The sequence below is a fragment of the Dermacentor variabilis genome, chromosome 7, assembly GCF_050947875.1.
Source record: "Dermacentor variabilis isolate Ectoservices chromosome 7, ASM5094787v1, whole genome shotgun sequence".
In the NCBI taxonomy this organism is placed as follows: Eukaryota; Metazoa; Arthropoda; class Arachnida; order Ixodida; family Ixodidae; genus Dermacentor; species Dermacentor variabilis.
This window is the reverse complement of record NC_134574.1, coordinates 63,896,272-63,912,339: the sequence shown is the minus strand read 5'-3', so window position 1 is coordinate 63,912,339 and position 16,068 is coordinate 63,896,272.

Genomic DNA, 16,068 nt, shown 5'->3' with positions numbered 1-16,068 from the left:
TGCTCACGTCGCTCGTGAAAGACGGCTCTTCGCCTTGCATATTGTAGGATGAAAGACAGACGACTGGTGACATCTCGAAGGACGTCGGCAGCCACAAAGGGTCGAGAAGCTGCGATAAGGTCTAGCAAAAACAGCGACAAGTAGGCTGTCTGCCTGCACAATCAGATCGCGGCGAACGAGCCGCAGAAGCTCCACCCACGAGCAGAAGTGGCGCACTATTGTTATGCGTAGTTGATTAGACATAAGACTGTAGAAATATTTAGCTTTGCCTAATACTTGACACGTGTTACGTTAGGTCCACCGCGCATGGGTGTCTTATATCGCTGACTACGGGAAGGTTGCCTGAACTGTGTACCAACATGGCAGCAAGAAGTACAGCTCTAACCAACTGCTTGCTCTTGGTCGTTAGAGCAATAGATAAATCGTAAGACCAGCCATTGTATTGTCCCATCTCAGACTATAGGACAATGTGTTATCGATGTCTGGCTGTTATTATTTCATCATCATCATCATCAGCCTGGTTACGCCCACTGCAGGGCAAAGGCCTCTCCCATACTTCTCCGACAACCCCGGTCATGTACTAATTGTGGCCATGCCGTCCCTGCAAACTTCTTAATGTCATCCGCCCACCTAATTTTCTGCCGCCCCCTGCTACGCTTCCCTTCCCTTGGGATCCAGTCCGTAACCCTTAATGACCATCGGTTATCTTCCCTCCTCATTACATGTCCTGCCCATGCCCATTTCTTTTTCTTGATTTCAACTAAGATGTCATTAACTCGCGTTTGTTCCCTCACCCAATCTGCTCTTTTCTTATCCCTTAACGTTACACCTATCATTCTTCTTTCCATAGCTCGTTGTGGCGTCCTCAATTTGAGTAGAACCCTTTTCGTAAGCCTCCAGGTTTCTGCCCCGTAGGTGAGTACTGGTAAGACACAGCTATTATATACTTTTCTCTTGAGGGATAACGGCAACCTGCTGTTCATGATTTGGGAATGCCTGCCAAACGCACTCCAGCCCATTCTTATTCTTCTCATTATTTCCGTCTCATGATCCGGATCCGCCGTCACTACCTGCCCTAAGTAGATGTATTCCCTTACGACTTCCAGTGCCTCGCTGCCTATTGTAAATTGCTGTTCTCTCCCGAGACTGTTAAGCATTACTTTAGTTTTCTGCATATTAATTTTTAGACCCACTCTTCTGCTTTGCCTCTCCAGGTCAGTGAGCATGTATTGCAATTGGTCCCCTGAGTTACTAAGCAAGGCAATATCATCAGCGAATCGCAAGTTACTAAGGTATTCTCCATTAAATTTTATCCCCAATTCTTCCCAATCCAGGTTTCTGAATACCTCCTGTAAACACGCAGTGAATAGCATTGGAGATATCGTATCTCCCTGCCTGACGCCTTTCTTTATTGGGATTTTGTTGCTTGCTTTATGGAGGACTACGGTAACTGTGGAGCCGCTATAGATATCTTCCAGTATTTTTACATATGGCTCATCTACACCCTGATTCCGTGACTGCTGAGGTTTCGACTGAATCAAACGCTTTCTCGTAATCAATGAAAGCTATATACAACGGTTGCTTATATTCTGCACATTTCTCTATCACTTGATTGATAGTGTGAATATGGTCTATTGTTGAGTAGCCTTTACGGAATCCTGCCTGGTCCTTTGGTTGACAGAAGTCTAAGGTGTTCCTGATTCTATTTGCATTTACCTTAGTAAATACTTTGTAGGCAACGGACAGTAAGCTGATCGGTCTATAATTTTTCAAGTCTTTGGCGTCCCCTTTCTTATGGATTAGGATTATGTTAGCGTTCTTCCAAGATTCCGGTACGCTCGAGGTCATGAGGCATTGCGTATACAGGGTGGCCAGTTTCTCTAGAACAATCTGTCCACCATCCTTCAACAAATCTGCTGTTACCTGATCCTCCCCAGCTGCCTTCCCCCTTTGGATATCTCCTAAGGCTTTCTTTACTTCTTCCGGCGTTACCTTAGCGATTTCGAATTCCTCTAGACTATTTTCTCTTCCATTATCGTCGTGGGTGCCACTGGTACTGTATAAATCTCTATAGAACTCCTCAGCCACTTGAACTATCCCATCCATATTAGTAATGATATTGCCGGCTTTGTCTCTTAACGCATACATCTGATTCTTGCCAATTCCTAGTTTCTTCTTCGCTCTTTTTAGGCTTCCTCCGCTCCTGAGAGCATGTTCAATTCTATCCATATTATACTTCCTTATGTCAGCTGTCTTACGCTTGTTCATTAACTTCGAAAGTTCTGCCAGTTCTATTCTAGCTGTAGGGTTAGATGCTTTCATACATTGGCGTTTCTTGATCAGATCTTTCGTCTCCTGCGACAGTTTTCTGGTATCCTTCCTAACGGAGTTACCACCGACTTCCATTGCACACTCCTTAATGATGCCCACAAGATTGTCGTTCATTGCTTCAACACTACGGTCCTCTTCCTGAGTTAAAGCTGAATACCTGTTCTGTAGCTTGATCTGGAATTCCTCTATTTTCCCTCTTAACGCTAACTCATTGATCGGCTTCTTATGTACCAGTTTCTTCCGTTCCCTCCTCAGGTCTAGGCTAATTCGAGTTCTTACCATCCTGTGGTCACTGCAGCGCACCTTGCCGAGAACGTCCACATCTTGTATGATGCCAGGGTTAGCGTAGAGTATGAAGTCCATTTCATTTCTAGTCTCGCCGTTCGGGCTCCTCCACGTCCACTTTCGGCTATCCCGCTTGCGGAAGAAGGTATTCATTATCCTCATATTATTCTGTTCCGCAAACTCTACTAATAACTCTCCCCTGATATTCCTAGTGCCTATGCCATATTCCCCCACTGCTTTGCCTCCGGCCTGCTTCTTGCCTACCTTGGCATTAAAGTCGCCCATTAGTATGGTGTATTTAGTTTTCACTCTCCCCACCGCCGATTCCACGTCTTCATAGAAGCTTTCGACTTCATGGTCATCATGACTGGATGTAGGGGCGTAGACCTGTACAATCTTCATTTTGTACCTCTTATTAAGTTTCACAACAAGTGTTATTATTTATATGAGCCCTTTGTTGTCACGCTCCTGTACCTGGAGAAGCAGCAGAGAGCCGGTGAAGTGTTTTGACTCCCTCCTTACCGATTGCGACGTGGCATTAGAATTGATGATGCGTTCGTGATGCTGAAAGGTCCAAAAGCCAATAATATGTTGTAATGGGTCACTTTGTTTTCTGACGCCATGGAACATTGCAATGCGATTCAATGCAGTCGACAGGGACATGAAGGACTAAGCCAGTAAACGCACTTGAAGCGCAGAACACTGTGCTTTACCGCGCTGCGCTCCCATCATAATCCAAAAGCATAATTATTCACGGTATGAATGATTCTATTTATGAAGGAAAGAAACAAAATAGGAGAGCCCTTGACGTCACGTTTATTGAAACAGGAAATGCCGCCGTGTTGGTGTGCCGTCTCCCGTTGCGCCTCCAATCACCTCGCCGGAGCAGTAAGGCGGGAAATTTGAACTGGCTTTGCTACAAGTCGCCGGTAGTGTGTGCTGCCGACGCGCATGAGAACAGAGCCTATGAAACTTCTGTTACTGTTTCAGTGAAGCAGACGCACTCCTGTGCTTTTCCGTGGCACGTGGAACACGATGACGAAGACCCACACCATGATGGCTTGTGTGCGTCTGTTGCTGACTGACAAATCGCACTCACAGACCCAAAACACAACTTTCAAGCTTACACACCACGCTCGAAATTTAGGTTGACTCGCAGATAGAACCTGCTGCAAGAAAGACGCGGCCTCAAAAAATCTACCTCACTTTTCAGAGGCCTATAGCAGCAACGAGAGCTTCAGGAACACGGTTGTTATGGCAATGTTGACGTTTGGGGTACCATTCCCAGTGCTAATTTGCGAAAAATAGTGCGTGACTTCCGCCACACTTCCTCCAATATGTCCGTGTCGACCGGCGCCTCTCCCATACTTTCCTTCTTCCATTATTTTATTCAAGGAAGGTATACTAAGGTACGATGAGATGAAGGTATGCTAAGCGCTGCTCTCGGCATGTTACCGTGGTGATGGCGAGTGTAGGCACATGCGCAGAGGGCATGGCGTACCGCTTATCACGTTGGCGTATCACTTATCGCGGAAGCTAAAAGCACGGTGCATTGACATAGGTCGCCAAAGGAAGACGATGCTGAAATACGTGCTGAACGAAATACGTGTCGATTTCTCGCGTGCGATTGCTGTGCGACTACATCTAGAAACTCAAAACACCTGCTCACGAAAATTAAAAAAAATAAAATTAAATTAGGGGCTGATAATGTGGAAGCTTGGGCGAGTTGGTGATTCAATATCGACATGTTTGCACAGCGCAAAAGATGCGGACCGAAGAAAGAACACAGGCGCCTTTGTTGTGTTCTTCCTTCAGTCCTCGTCTTTCGCGCTGTGCAAACTTGGCGATATCAAGTTATGGGGCTTTACGTTCGAAAACACCTTTTTGATTATGAGGCACGCCGTAGTGGAGGACTCCGGAAATTTTGACCCCCTGGGGTTCTTTAAGGTGCACCTAAATCTAAGTACACGGGTGTTCTCGCATTTTGCCTCCATCGAAATACGGCCGCCGTGGCCGAGATACGATCCCGCGACCTCGTGCTCGGCAGCCCAACACCATATCCACTGAGAAACCACGGCGGGTCATGAAAATTAAACATCCATTGCGTCCCTTATGAAAATTTCTTGGGAGTATAGGGAGAATAACGTCAGAGCAAGCAACTGGCGGTCCCGTGCTGTTTCCTTCTGTGCGAGTGCATTAATGAGTGAGAAATTGGGTCAGTCTTCTGCAGCTCGCTTTTTATTTCGGGGAGGTGCAAGCTGGATAGTCAACAGCATTTGACACTGCAGTGTCGTAAGACTCCCTTTAAGTATAGCCTTAAAAACTGTTTGGTAAATGTATGATATGAACACAATAAAACAGCCTGACTGTATTTTTCAATTATATCTTACCTCTATTAACCCAAACTTCCCTGCAGAAGTTAATGATATTTTAAGCCGGCTTGTTGGAGTGCATCGTAATGTTAACGTTCTCACTTTCGGTGATCTTAACTATCTATCCATTGGCTGGTGTAACCAACTTTTTTTAGTAAGTAACCCTGAAACAACTAACTTTATTGATGTTTGCCTTAACTTTAACCTCACGCAATTGGTAACAGAACCAACACGCATCACGCAGGAATCGGCAAACAGCTAGGATTTAATACTCACGAACAGTTCTGAAGGCTTCTTATAAATTACTTACTCCAAAGACATTATTGATCATAAAGTTGCCCAACCCACATTCAGCTTCCTTACAGGCCCGGGCCAGACTCTTAGAAAGGCTACACGCCTCTACGACAAAGCCGACTGTCAAGCTATAAATGGCGAGGTAATAGAGTTCCTTCCTCTTTTTGAATCTAACACCTACAACCGAAGCATTAATGACAATTGGATACTCTAAAAAACTATGACGGACGAGCTTGTAAATAAATACATTCATAAAATTAGTTTACGTGCTCACTCCGAAAAACCATGGTTTACGAAATCACTAATAACGTTAGAAAATAAAAACGAAGCGGCTTTATCTTGATTAGAAATTGAAAGGCGATGCGCTATGCGTGAGAAATATATTGCGCCGCTGAAAACACATACTTGGAAGGAATTCACTGCGCCAAACATTCATTCTTTCTTATTCGTCTGCCTAAAGTATAAGACAATAATCCTAAGAAGTTTCGCGAAGTAATTAAACCTAACAATGACCGTACTCTCTATATTACTAAGAAATTTAGTGAAGTATTGTCTGATGCAGAATGTGCTGATATATTTAATTGCAACTTCTCAATTGTTTATACCGTGGAAAGTGTTGCACCATGTTCGTTTTTATGCGTCTCTTCCCAATAAACCGCGAATGCCCCCTATTGCATTCTCTGCCTGCGGCATAGCATCTGAGATAGGCAATATTAAAATCTCATCATCGGGTATAGATGATATTACCTGAAAGTTCCTAAGAAACACTGAATGTATTTCTGCTGCCTAAGTTTATCGTACTCACAGTCTCTTGCTACTGCCAGCTTATCGGAGGACTGGAATCGGGGAACGGTTCCTCCGATCTGCAACGCAGGTAAAAAAAAATAATACGCCGTTGGACTACCAACATATTTCCCTAACCAGGATTCCTTCAAAGGTAATCGGACACTTAATGTACTATGATATATGAATTTACTAGATTCGATCCAGTTCTCTAACCCTTGACAGCAAGGTTTCCATAAAGGCCTGTTATGCGAAACTCAATTGGTCACCTTCCTTCACGATTTACAGGCTAACCTCGATCACAACATACAGACGCAATCTATGATTTTGCAAAGGCATTCGACAAAATAGCACACCAAAAACTAACGCTCAAACTTAGCCACTTAAACATAGGTCTCAACATCGTTGTATGGATTAGAACATTGCTGGCTAAGCACTCTCGAACAGTTCCAATGAATAACAAAATGTCTGGTTGCCTCCCAGTAGCCACATGTGTACCACAAGGATCCATCCTTGGGCTCCTTTTGTCCTTGATTTATATCAGCGATTTTCCCTCAAACGTATCAACTAAGCATGATCTGAAGTGAAGGCGCTAAAATGACGGAGGACAAAAAAGAAACACACATACACACACGCCCAACTATCCATCCTAACGACGTATCAACTAACATCCGTATGTTTGCTGACGATTGTGTTAATTATCGCACTCTCAATAATACCCTCGACCAAGAAGCTTATAGACTGTTCTTAACCACGTCCTAAACTGCGTAACCAATGGGTTATGACGCTTAATGTAATAAATGTAGATCTGTAACCTTCTGGCATCGTTCTAGCCCTTTTCATTTTCCGCACCCAACTTCGGGTGTTCGTGTAGAAGCTGTTAACTCATTGAAACACTTGGATGTAATCTTATGCAGCGACCTGTCCTGGCGTATTCATATTACTAACAGCACATCATGGGCCAATAAAACACTTGCATTGTTGAAACGCGACCACCTCCAGGTCCCCCTACGTGTAAAACTTGTAGCACATCAATCGCTGGTCAGGCCGAAGCTTGAGCAAGCATTCACCATTTGGAGCCCACACCCCTGCTGTGGAAGCAGTTGAAAACCGCGCTGCTGGATTCATCCAGTCCACTTCTCAGTATGAAGATAGTGTATCAGCTTTAAAAGCAGAATCCGGCTTATCGGCTTATCAAATCTCTCTTCGTCGTTGCAATGCCACGCTGTCCCTGTTCCACAAATTGTTTTACAGTTCTGTCGGCCACCGACCTTGTACATCTCACCCCCAGCTCGCATATCCCATCGCGTCGGCCATCAACTTCAAGTGTCACGTGCAAGTGCTCGCGCCGTTACATTTTCTTCTTCATATTTTTTTTTCGCGCACCGCACCAGAAGCATAACAAAATTCCAGAAATCAGTTGTCCACAACTTTCTTGAACGACTTCGCCAATGTTTTTTTTTCTGAGTGACATCATGTGACTATAATGCAAACACACTGAGTACTTAATACCCGCTAGAGGGGTATCTAAGCAAATAAAGTGATGGGAAGTGATATGTTTAACTGTATTTTCAGTACTGGTTACGGACTACAGGTGCTATGTGTGCTAATTTATTGTAGATGGAAGGATCTTTTGTGTGAAGGATTTCTTGTTCCAATACGCATCATATACATTTGCACTAAAGATATACATCTGTTCGCGTCCTGCACATTCATTGGAACCTTACAATACGTACGCACCTGGCATACTTATAACCCTTGGTGTTCATCCTTTTTTCCCTTTCGGTTTACTGGACACTATACTTGTTTTATGCCAGGCCATCATAACTGTTCGTTATAATTAATGTTTTTCACTGTTGTCACATTTCTTACCACTTGTACAATGTTGTCATCTTTTTTTTTTCTGAATCTTCAGTTGCTTCTTAACTCTAACCTCACTCCCCTCTTTAAACCTTCAGCGATTGAGGGTATATATAACAAATAAAATAAATAAGTAAACAGCTACTTCTATGTTAAAATAGTATTAACAAATGTACGCCAGTTCTACGGGCACATACAAATGGTATACCTAGTTTGACATCTGAATGAGCTCAATTTTCTGCATAAATCCGTGTACATGAAGTTTCACGGGTGAAATGACTATCTGTAGAGATAGATGCATACGTCAATGATCCCATTCGTCCCACAGAGGAAGGGTTGCTGCGGTAAAATTCTCGTTTACACTCGCTTTTGTCAATAACTGTTGTGCTCATTGATGCAATACATCGCATCCTCCATGCGCCTGTTTGTAGTCGTCGTATAGTTACGCTATGAATTGTGTGCACTGTTCAAGTAGTGGTACCCGGCAATTTATTGCTCTGTCTTCAATCCGATGCCATACGGTAGGTTGTAATGAGCGTGATGAATTGATGGTGTCTTGTTCATCTGCCTAAGATGGCATGCGATATTGGCCAGCTGAACAAGGTATTCGTTTTGTCTTGCTTTTATATAACTCTTGCACCGGTCACCGTGCAAACAGAACCTTTTCGTGCTTACCGTGCTTTCAAAGTGGTGAGCCGACCACCCGTCAAATGTACATTGGACGTTCACCAGCCTGCGCTTCATTTATCGGCAACACGACGCACCGCATTTTTATGGATATGAGTTGTTGCGCCATAGCGACCGCATGGCGCAACAAGCCTTGAACAAAATGTTTAATTTTTCTCGCCAAAGAGGCCCCTGCATGCGCTTGCGCCTTCCCTGAAACAGTATCACTTACACTGAGCAGCTGGCCCCGCGAAGTGTGGATGGCGCTTTGGTAAACAAAAATTCACTGTTAGACTACTTATGTATGTGGGAATCTATGCAGCTTTTGTTATCCTTCTACGCATTCCTTGCCAACTCTCTCTTGTTTTACTTGTGCGCAATACGTGACACGCTGTACCGTGGTAGGTTACTGTGAAACACCCCGTTCCCGTTTTCGCCCTGTACCATGGATTTCCGAGGCTGTGGCAGCAGCTACCGCCAGTTAGGTTGCGTAACCGGACAGTCCCAGGCAGACCGCTTCGATCTGAATTTTCTCTTGCTGCGTCTTGACCGCAACGACAGCAAAACAGAAATGGTAAATTCATCATCCCCTAGAGCCTTCTTATGCTTAGGATAAACATTTCTTATTCAGACCTGCAGTGTGTTTTGACGCTGCTGCACTTTAAGAACGCTGAAGAATTCAAGCTGTTTACCCTTCAGAAACAACACCAGAATATGTGAGATGCTCCACAAATGTTTTGAGCGCCGGAATTATTTGAATCACATTGAGTACAGGAGTGTGTTCACATTCCACCCCTATCAAAGTGCAGTTCCTGCGGCCGGGAATGAAGCGCGTGGGCTCTTGCTCAATGTAGAGCGTCATAACCTCAGACCAAGCAAGGCTTCTTGTAAAAATACATCGGTAGCGAAAGGTTAAATACATTAAAGAGTATCCTCACCCGTACAGTACCAGTGTACAGTGGCATAGGCAACACGGTTTAAAGAGGCGTTCTCAGCTGGACAGGAAAGTATTGTTTAACTTCACTGAGCTGTCACCTGATGTGAATTTTCTCGCCAAGACTCGAATGTTTAACAAACCTCTATGAAACATATTTTTGGCATACACTGAAGCTTGAAATTTGCATACCCTCTGGCTAGGTGACTATGCCGCTGCTGCATTTCAAAGGGAAGGACAAAATATCATAATTATCATGACAATTACCGTAGTATGGTGCCACGTGCATTGCCATGTCAAATGCGCGCCGCGTAGCATCTATAGGTGCGCCCTTTGCTTCTATGTCGCGTATTATTACACCAGGTGGTACGCCATGTAGCAATTGCATAGGTAGAGAAGTCTTCAGGAAGAAACATTATGCGGATGCCCCGCCTTCTGGGAGTCCATGTAAGCAAAGCTTTCTGTGCTGTTTGCTTTGACTGACGATAATTAGCAGTGATGTTTATAGCGAATGCTTAATTTCTTAAAAAATTAGTACAACCCGCCGGCGGTGAGTTGATGTTCAACTCACGTGTGCACCAGCGCTGTTTGTCTGCGTAGCACACAGAACACGCAGGGGAAGATGCTCGTTTCAGGCGTTGTTCAGCCCCATACTTCATAACCTCTGAGAGAGTTGTGCATATTCATTGCCTCACATGGCATCACATGGCACATCGAATTGTAGCACAAGTACTAAAGTTTAATTGAATTGGGGACCTATACTTGCCAAAATCTCTATCAGACTATGAGGAACGCCGTAGTGGCAGACTGTAGAACAATTATTACACCCTGGTGTTGTTTAATGTGTCCATAAATCTAAACATGCGATCGTTTTTTATTTCTCCCCCGTCGAAATGCGGCTGCTGCGGTCGGTATTACACCCGCGACCTCGAGAAATGTAATAGCCGAAGAGCTACCGCAGCAGGCAAACCAGTGTTCATTTGATGTACGACCGCTTCCGTAGTGCCACCTAGTCCCTACTTTGCGATTTAATGCGGCTCTGCTTCTTAAAGACCAGCGTAAGTTGTCCGCTTGACAAATGTACATGGTGTTTCTTTCTCATTAGTAGCAGAACTGCACCGTATCATACCTTGAATTTAAATTTGTCCCGTTTGCCCCTCTACGCCCCCCCCCCCTCCCCGTTGTATGAGAACCGCGAGCGAAGGGTGGCAAGGCCGTTATTCATTCGTTTCGCGACTTCGTCGGTTCGACCCATTGTCTGCCTCCTCTCGCCCCCCCTCTCTTCCATTCTATCTAGCTTCCCTGTGAACTTGCACGTTAGTAAAAAGGTAACTGTTGCAATTTCTGCAATGCTTTTGCGGAGTATCGTGGATAATTAGAGATGTCGCGAGGCTATTGTGGCGACGCCCAAGGAGCTCCAGAGGGCATTTTAGACGTTCCACATGGTGCAAAGTAAAAACGAGTTCCTCTTGTCGCATCCTTCCTCTACCGTCCTCCTGGCATGTATGCAAACGCTCTGACCCCCTCCCCCCTCCCCCCCCGGCGCAGTTTGCCAGACAGCAGCAGCAGCAGTAGTCCGAAAGTCGAAGGAAGACGCAAAGAAAGCTTTATAGATATAAGAAAACGTTATAGATACGTATTGTCACGTGGTGGTAACGTTAAGAACACAGTTGCAATACTGTGAAAGACAAAACTAACTTTTATTGGGCGAACCTGTGCCCACGAAAACAGGCTACACTTATAGCACAACGATAGCGGCGAACACGGTCGGCGATCGTCGAAAATCTGATCAGCGGGTCAAGCGCCTCGGCGTATGTTCCAGACTAATCGCTGGGACCCGCGCGCCTTCCACAAAGTTCTACATTATTCGCGTCGCGCGCACATGCAATCAGATTACACAAGTTTCGGTCACAGACAGTGAATGGAACCATCGATAACATTCCAGAAACTTCCCACACTGCAAGCGCGTCCTGCGCTGTGCCATAACACTTGTTAGGCGTTGAAACGTGTCGCCCGATAAAGACAAGTACAAGTGTCAGTATAAATATTGATGTAATTGAAAACGTGTGGCATGCCTGATCACCATCCTGTTTCAAATGGAACGAAATCATAATCATCGATACCGGCTCTCAAGTTCCTGTACGGCATCCACCGCGTCGAGTATCTGCCTCCGAACGCGCAGAAATTGACAAACGAGCGGACGAAATGCTTAAGCGGGATGTTATATCCCGCTCGTTTATTCTGTGGTCGTCCCCCGTAGTCCTCGTGAACAAGGACGGTACGACCTGCTTTAGTCGACGCCTGAACAGCGTGACAAATTCTGACGTGTATCCGCCGCCTCGTCTTGATGACGTCCTTGACCGCCTGCATGGGGCCCATTTTTTCACTACGCTGGAAGTTTCATGTTTAATGGCGCAAGAGTCAGGTATGGCCAAAGAGCGCCATGTACGCTGGACCTTCTTTCTAGTTATTGGCAAGTAGAACTGAGCGAAATGACGCAGAAAAAAACTGCAGTTATAACACCAGGCTGGCTGTACCAGTTTACCCGCCTGCCATTTGGCCCCACCAATGCTCCTCGTACACTTCAGCGACTAATGCACCACGTACTTAGACACCTTAAATGGACAATGGCATTGATCTACTTGGACTACATTATTGTCTATGCCTCCATTTTTCCTGAACGCCCTAGACGCTTGTAAATAGTTTGCACCTTCACATTAAGCCTTCCAAGTGCTTCTTCGGTTTCTCACAACTCACCTACTTGGGTCGTGTGGTCAGTGCTAAAGGCGTTAGCCCTGATACCGTAAAGCTTCAAGTCCATTGTCTGTACTCCGCCTTCTACGAAGGCACAACAGCTTAGAAGTTTTTTGGGATTTCTTCGCTATTTCTGCCGCTTTATACCAAATATTGCTTCGCGCGCGACACCTCTCAACCAGCTGCTAAAGAAAGACACCCGCTGGAAATGGGGCCCTGACCAAGACGCTACCGTCCGTGACATCAAGAGTGCCCTTCAGGCATCACCAACGCTCACATACTACGACAAGAATGGACAGACTGTGCTTCACACCGACGCGAGCGGTCTCGGCCTCGGTGCTGTTCTTCTACAACTCAGCTCCGACGGGCAGGAAATACTGTTATCTTATGCTAGCAGTCGACTCAATGAGCCGGAGAGCTGGTCCCATGCCACTGAAGTTGATTGCTTGGTGGTATTGCGGGCGGCTGAAAATTTTCGCCGGTGTTGCGTTTCGCCTGCGACACGTGGTTTTGCCGGCGCGACTGCGGCGGGGCGGCAGACATTTTGGCCCGATCATCGTCGCCGCAACGCTCATCGGCAGGTGTTTCCAGGCGCGACTGCGGCGATGCGACCGCAAAGGATCATCCTCTCATTACAGTCATTGTGCCCGACCGGCAGCGCTACGACAGGGTGCTACGAGATCGTGCTCGACATGGTGCTACGGCAGCGCTACGACAGGGTGCTACGAGATCGTGCTCGACATGGTGCTACGGCAGCGCTACGACAGTGTGCGTCACCATTAGCCCATTTTACATTCACGTGCTCGTCTTTTGAGGGGTTCCTTCTTGCCCTCAACTGCGAGAGTATAAAAACAGCTGCCCCCGGACGCCAAAAGGAGGGCTCCGATTTCTTCTGTTGAGTGAAGTGCTCTCCCGTCTCTCTACTTCGGTCAAACCTGACCGCCAACTCTTTGCGATGTTAAAATAAACAAGTTGTTTCGTTGTTACCAGTCGACTCATGCGTTGCCGGGACCTTCGGATGCTTCCAGTTGTACCCCAGGCCGCCAGGCCAACGCTACCCTTGGGGCTTGCGACCCAGGTACAACCACGGGCGTCAGCGCCGAGTTCCCAACAACCGATCGTACCAGCGGTGCGATCCAACCATCTGGTTGGCAGCGGTGGGATCGCCTCCGACTTCAAACAACTGTCTGCCAGCGGTGAGATCGCGACAACGGAGGCCAGCAGCGAAGAGATGCAGTTGACTGTATGCTGAGCAGCTCATCGACGATCCGGGAGCAGTGCAACGAGCCCTGTGTGATGACTGGTTGCCTGCAGCGGAACGACTGCGCTGGACTCTTGGCTGCGAGGTTTGGTGAGTGCGGGACTTTCTTCTTCTGAGCTTTGCCAGGCTTTTTGTTAGTGTCAGAAACAGAGCTGGTAATTGTGGTTGTCGTTGCTGCCGGGTTAGTTTGCGGCAAGACAATAGTAAGCAGTAGAGAAAGCAGCATTCAGAGCAGCCATGGATTTGAAGTCGTTGCGCAAACCGAAATTGTTGGAGCTTGCAAGAGAGTTGGGTCTGGAGGTCTCAGACAAACTAAGAAAACCTGAACTGCTAAAGGCTATTCTTGAGTTAGAGGCTGAGGATGACGAGCTGTCGGAATGCCTTGAGACCATTGAAGAGAGGGAGACTGCAAAAGAAAAAGAAGAGCGTGAACGTAAAGAACAGAAAGAGCGAGAGCAACAAGAGCGTGACCGTCAACACGCTTTGGAAATGAAGCGTCTTGAGGTAGAGATGGAACGCGCTCGTAATGGAAGTCAGGCACACGGTGCAGGAGAACGCGTATTGTTCAAAATGACTGACCTGATGCGGCCGTTTAAGCTTGGAGAGGACATTGGTTTGTTCCTGGTTAACTTTGAGCGAACGTGCGAGAAGCAGGGGTTCTCTCGGGAAACGTGGCCACAGCGCTTGCTCACTTTGTTACCCGGCGAGGCGGCCGACGTAGTCGCTCGCTTGGATAGAGAGGAGGCAGAGGATTTCGACAAAGTAAAATCGAGTCTGCTAAAAAAGTACCGGCTGTCTGCGGAAGCGTTCCGTCGGAAGTTTCGGGAAAATGAGAAAGGCAAAAGTGAGTCATATACAGAGTTTGCGTATAGGCTTATGTCAAACATGCAGGAGTGGCTCAAAGAAGAAAAAGCGTTTGGTGACCACGATAAAGTTCTGCAGTGTTTCGGGCTAGAACAGTTTTATAGTCGGTTACCGGAGAACGTGCGATACTGGGTCTTGGATAGGCCAGACGTTTGTACGGTGGCTAAAGCCGCTGAGCTAGCCGAGGAGTTTGTGACGCGTCGAGCTCGCGGAGCTAAGGACGGTCAAAAGGGTGAATTTGGCTCGAAGTTTGAGAGGCCGAAGTTCACGCCCATGAGATTAAAGGGGGACACGCGTAGTGCGGATGCGAGCGAAAGCAGTCCGACCAAACGTAAAGAGACGGCGGCAGCCAAACGCAGAAAGCGGTTCGAGATGAGGCGAGCGCGCTTGTGTTATACGTGCCAGAAGCCGGGTCACTTTTCGGCGCAGTGTCCGGAAACCACACCAAAAGTTGTGTTTTTTTCAATAGGCAGCACTGACGAGAACCTGAAGCTTCTCGAGCCTTACATGCGAGACCTCCTCGTGAACGGGAAAGAGTGCCGAGTGCTTCGCGATTCCGCAGCTACGATGGATGTAGTTCACCCGTCTTACGTAGAACCCCATATGTTCACGGGCGAGTGTGCATGGATCAAGCAAGCCGTGGAAGCTCATAGCGTGTGTCTGCCAGTAGCAAAGGTGCTTATTGAAGGACCTTTCGGAGCGCTTGAGACAGAGGCGGCAGTGTCATCTATGCTGCCACCCCAGTACCCGTACCTATTTTCAAACAGGTCCGATCACCTCTTGCGCGAGAAGGGGCTTTTGTTTGGTGAAGCTAGTGTTCAGGCCTTAACCAGATCGAAGGTTCGGGAGCTCGCTGCAAAGGCGGTAGTTGCGGGGCCGACGTTATCAAACAACGAAAAAGGGGAGTCTCAACGGTAACGCCGATGGCTTAAGTCGAAGCCCCTAACGTAGGAATCAGCCTCAAAATTGTTTGTTACTGATGTTTTTCTTCCTGAGGCAGGATTTTTTTTTAACATATTGCTTTTGTTTAGTGTTTCAAAGTGATGATATGCTTTCTAGTGCAATTTTTCAATTTGTGGACGCGTTCTGAGTGATGCTAGACTACTGTAAGGAACTAGGCAGTGGTATAAAAAGGGGAAAGAGCCTGGCAGGGCTTAGTGAGGGTTGTGCCGTGCTTGCTGACTGAGCGGTTGAGTTTCAGCGTAGTTCTAACGCTTGCCGGGAACGAGAACAAAAATGTGAACTCTCCCGAAGTCACTTTGCAGTGTCCCGTGCGAACCTGAACGAGAGAACGAGGCCTTCTCTGTGCGCTGCGCTCAAGAAACGTCGAGGGACGCCCGACTTCGGTTATGAGCATCATCGAGCGACATCCCTCCGGACAGCGGATGCAGTCCCCTGTCCATCGGGATCTCCTTCCCCCGGCGGGGCGGTCTGTTGCGTTTCGCCTGCGACACGTGGTTTTGCCGGCGCGACTGCGGCGGGGCGGCAGACATTTTGGCCCGATCATCGTCGCCGCAACGCTCATCGGCAGGTGTTTCCAGGCGCGACTGCGGCGATGCGACCGCAAAGGATCATCCTCTCATTACAGTCATTGTGCCCGACCGGCAGCGCTACGACAGGGTGCTACGAGATCGTGCTCGACATGGTGCTACGGCAGCGCTACG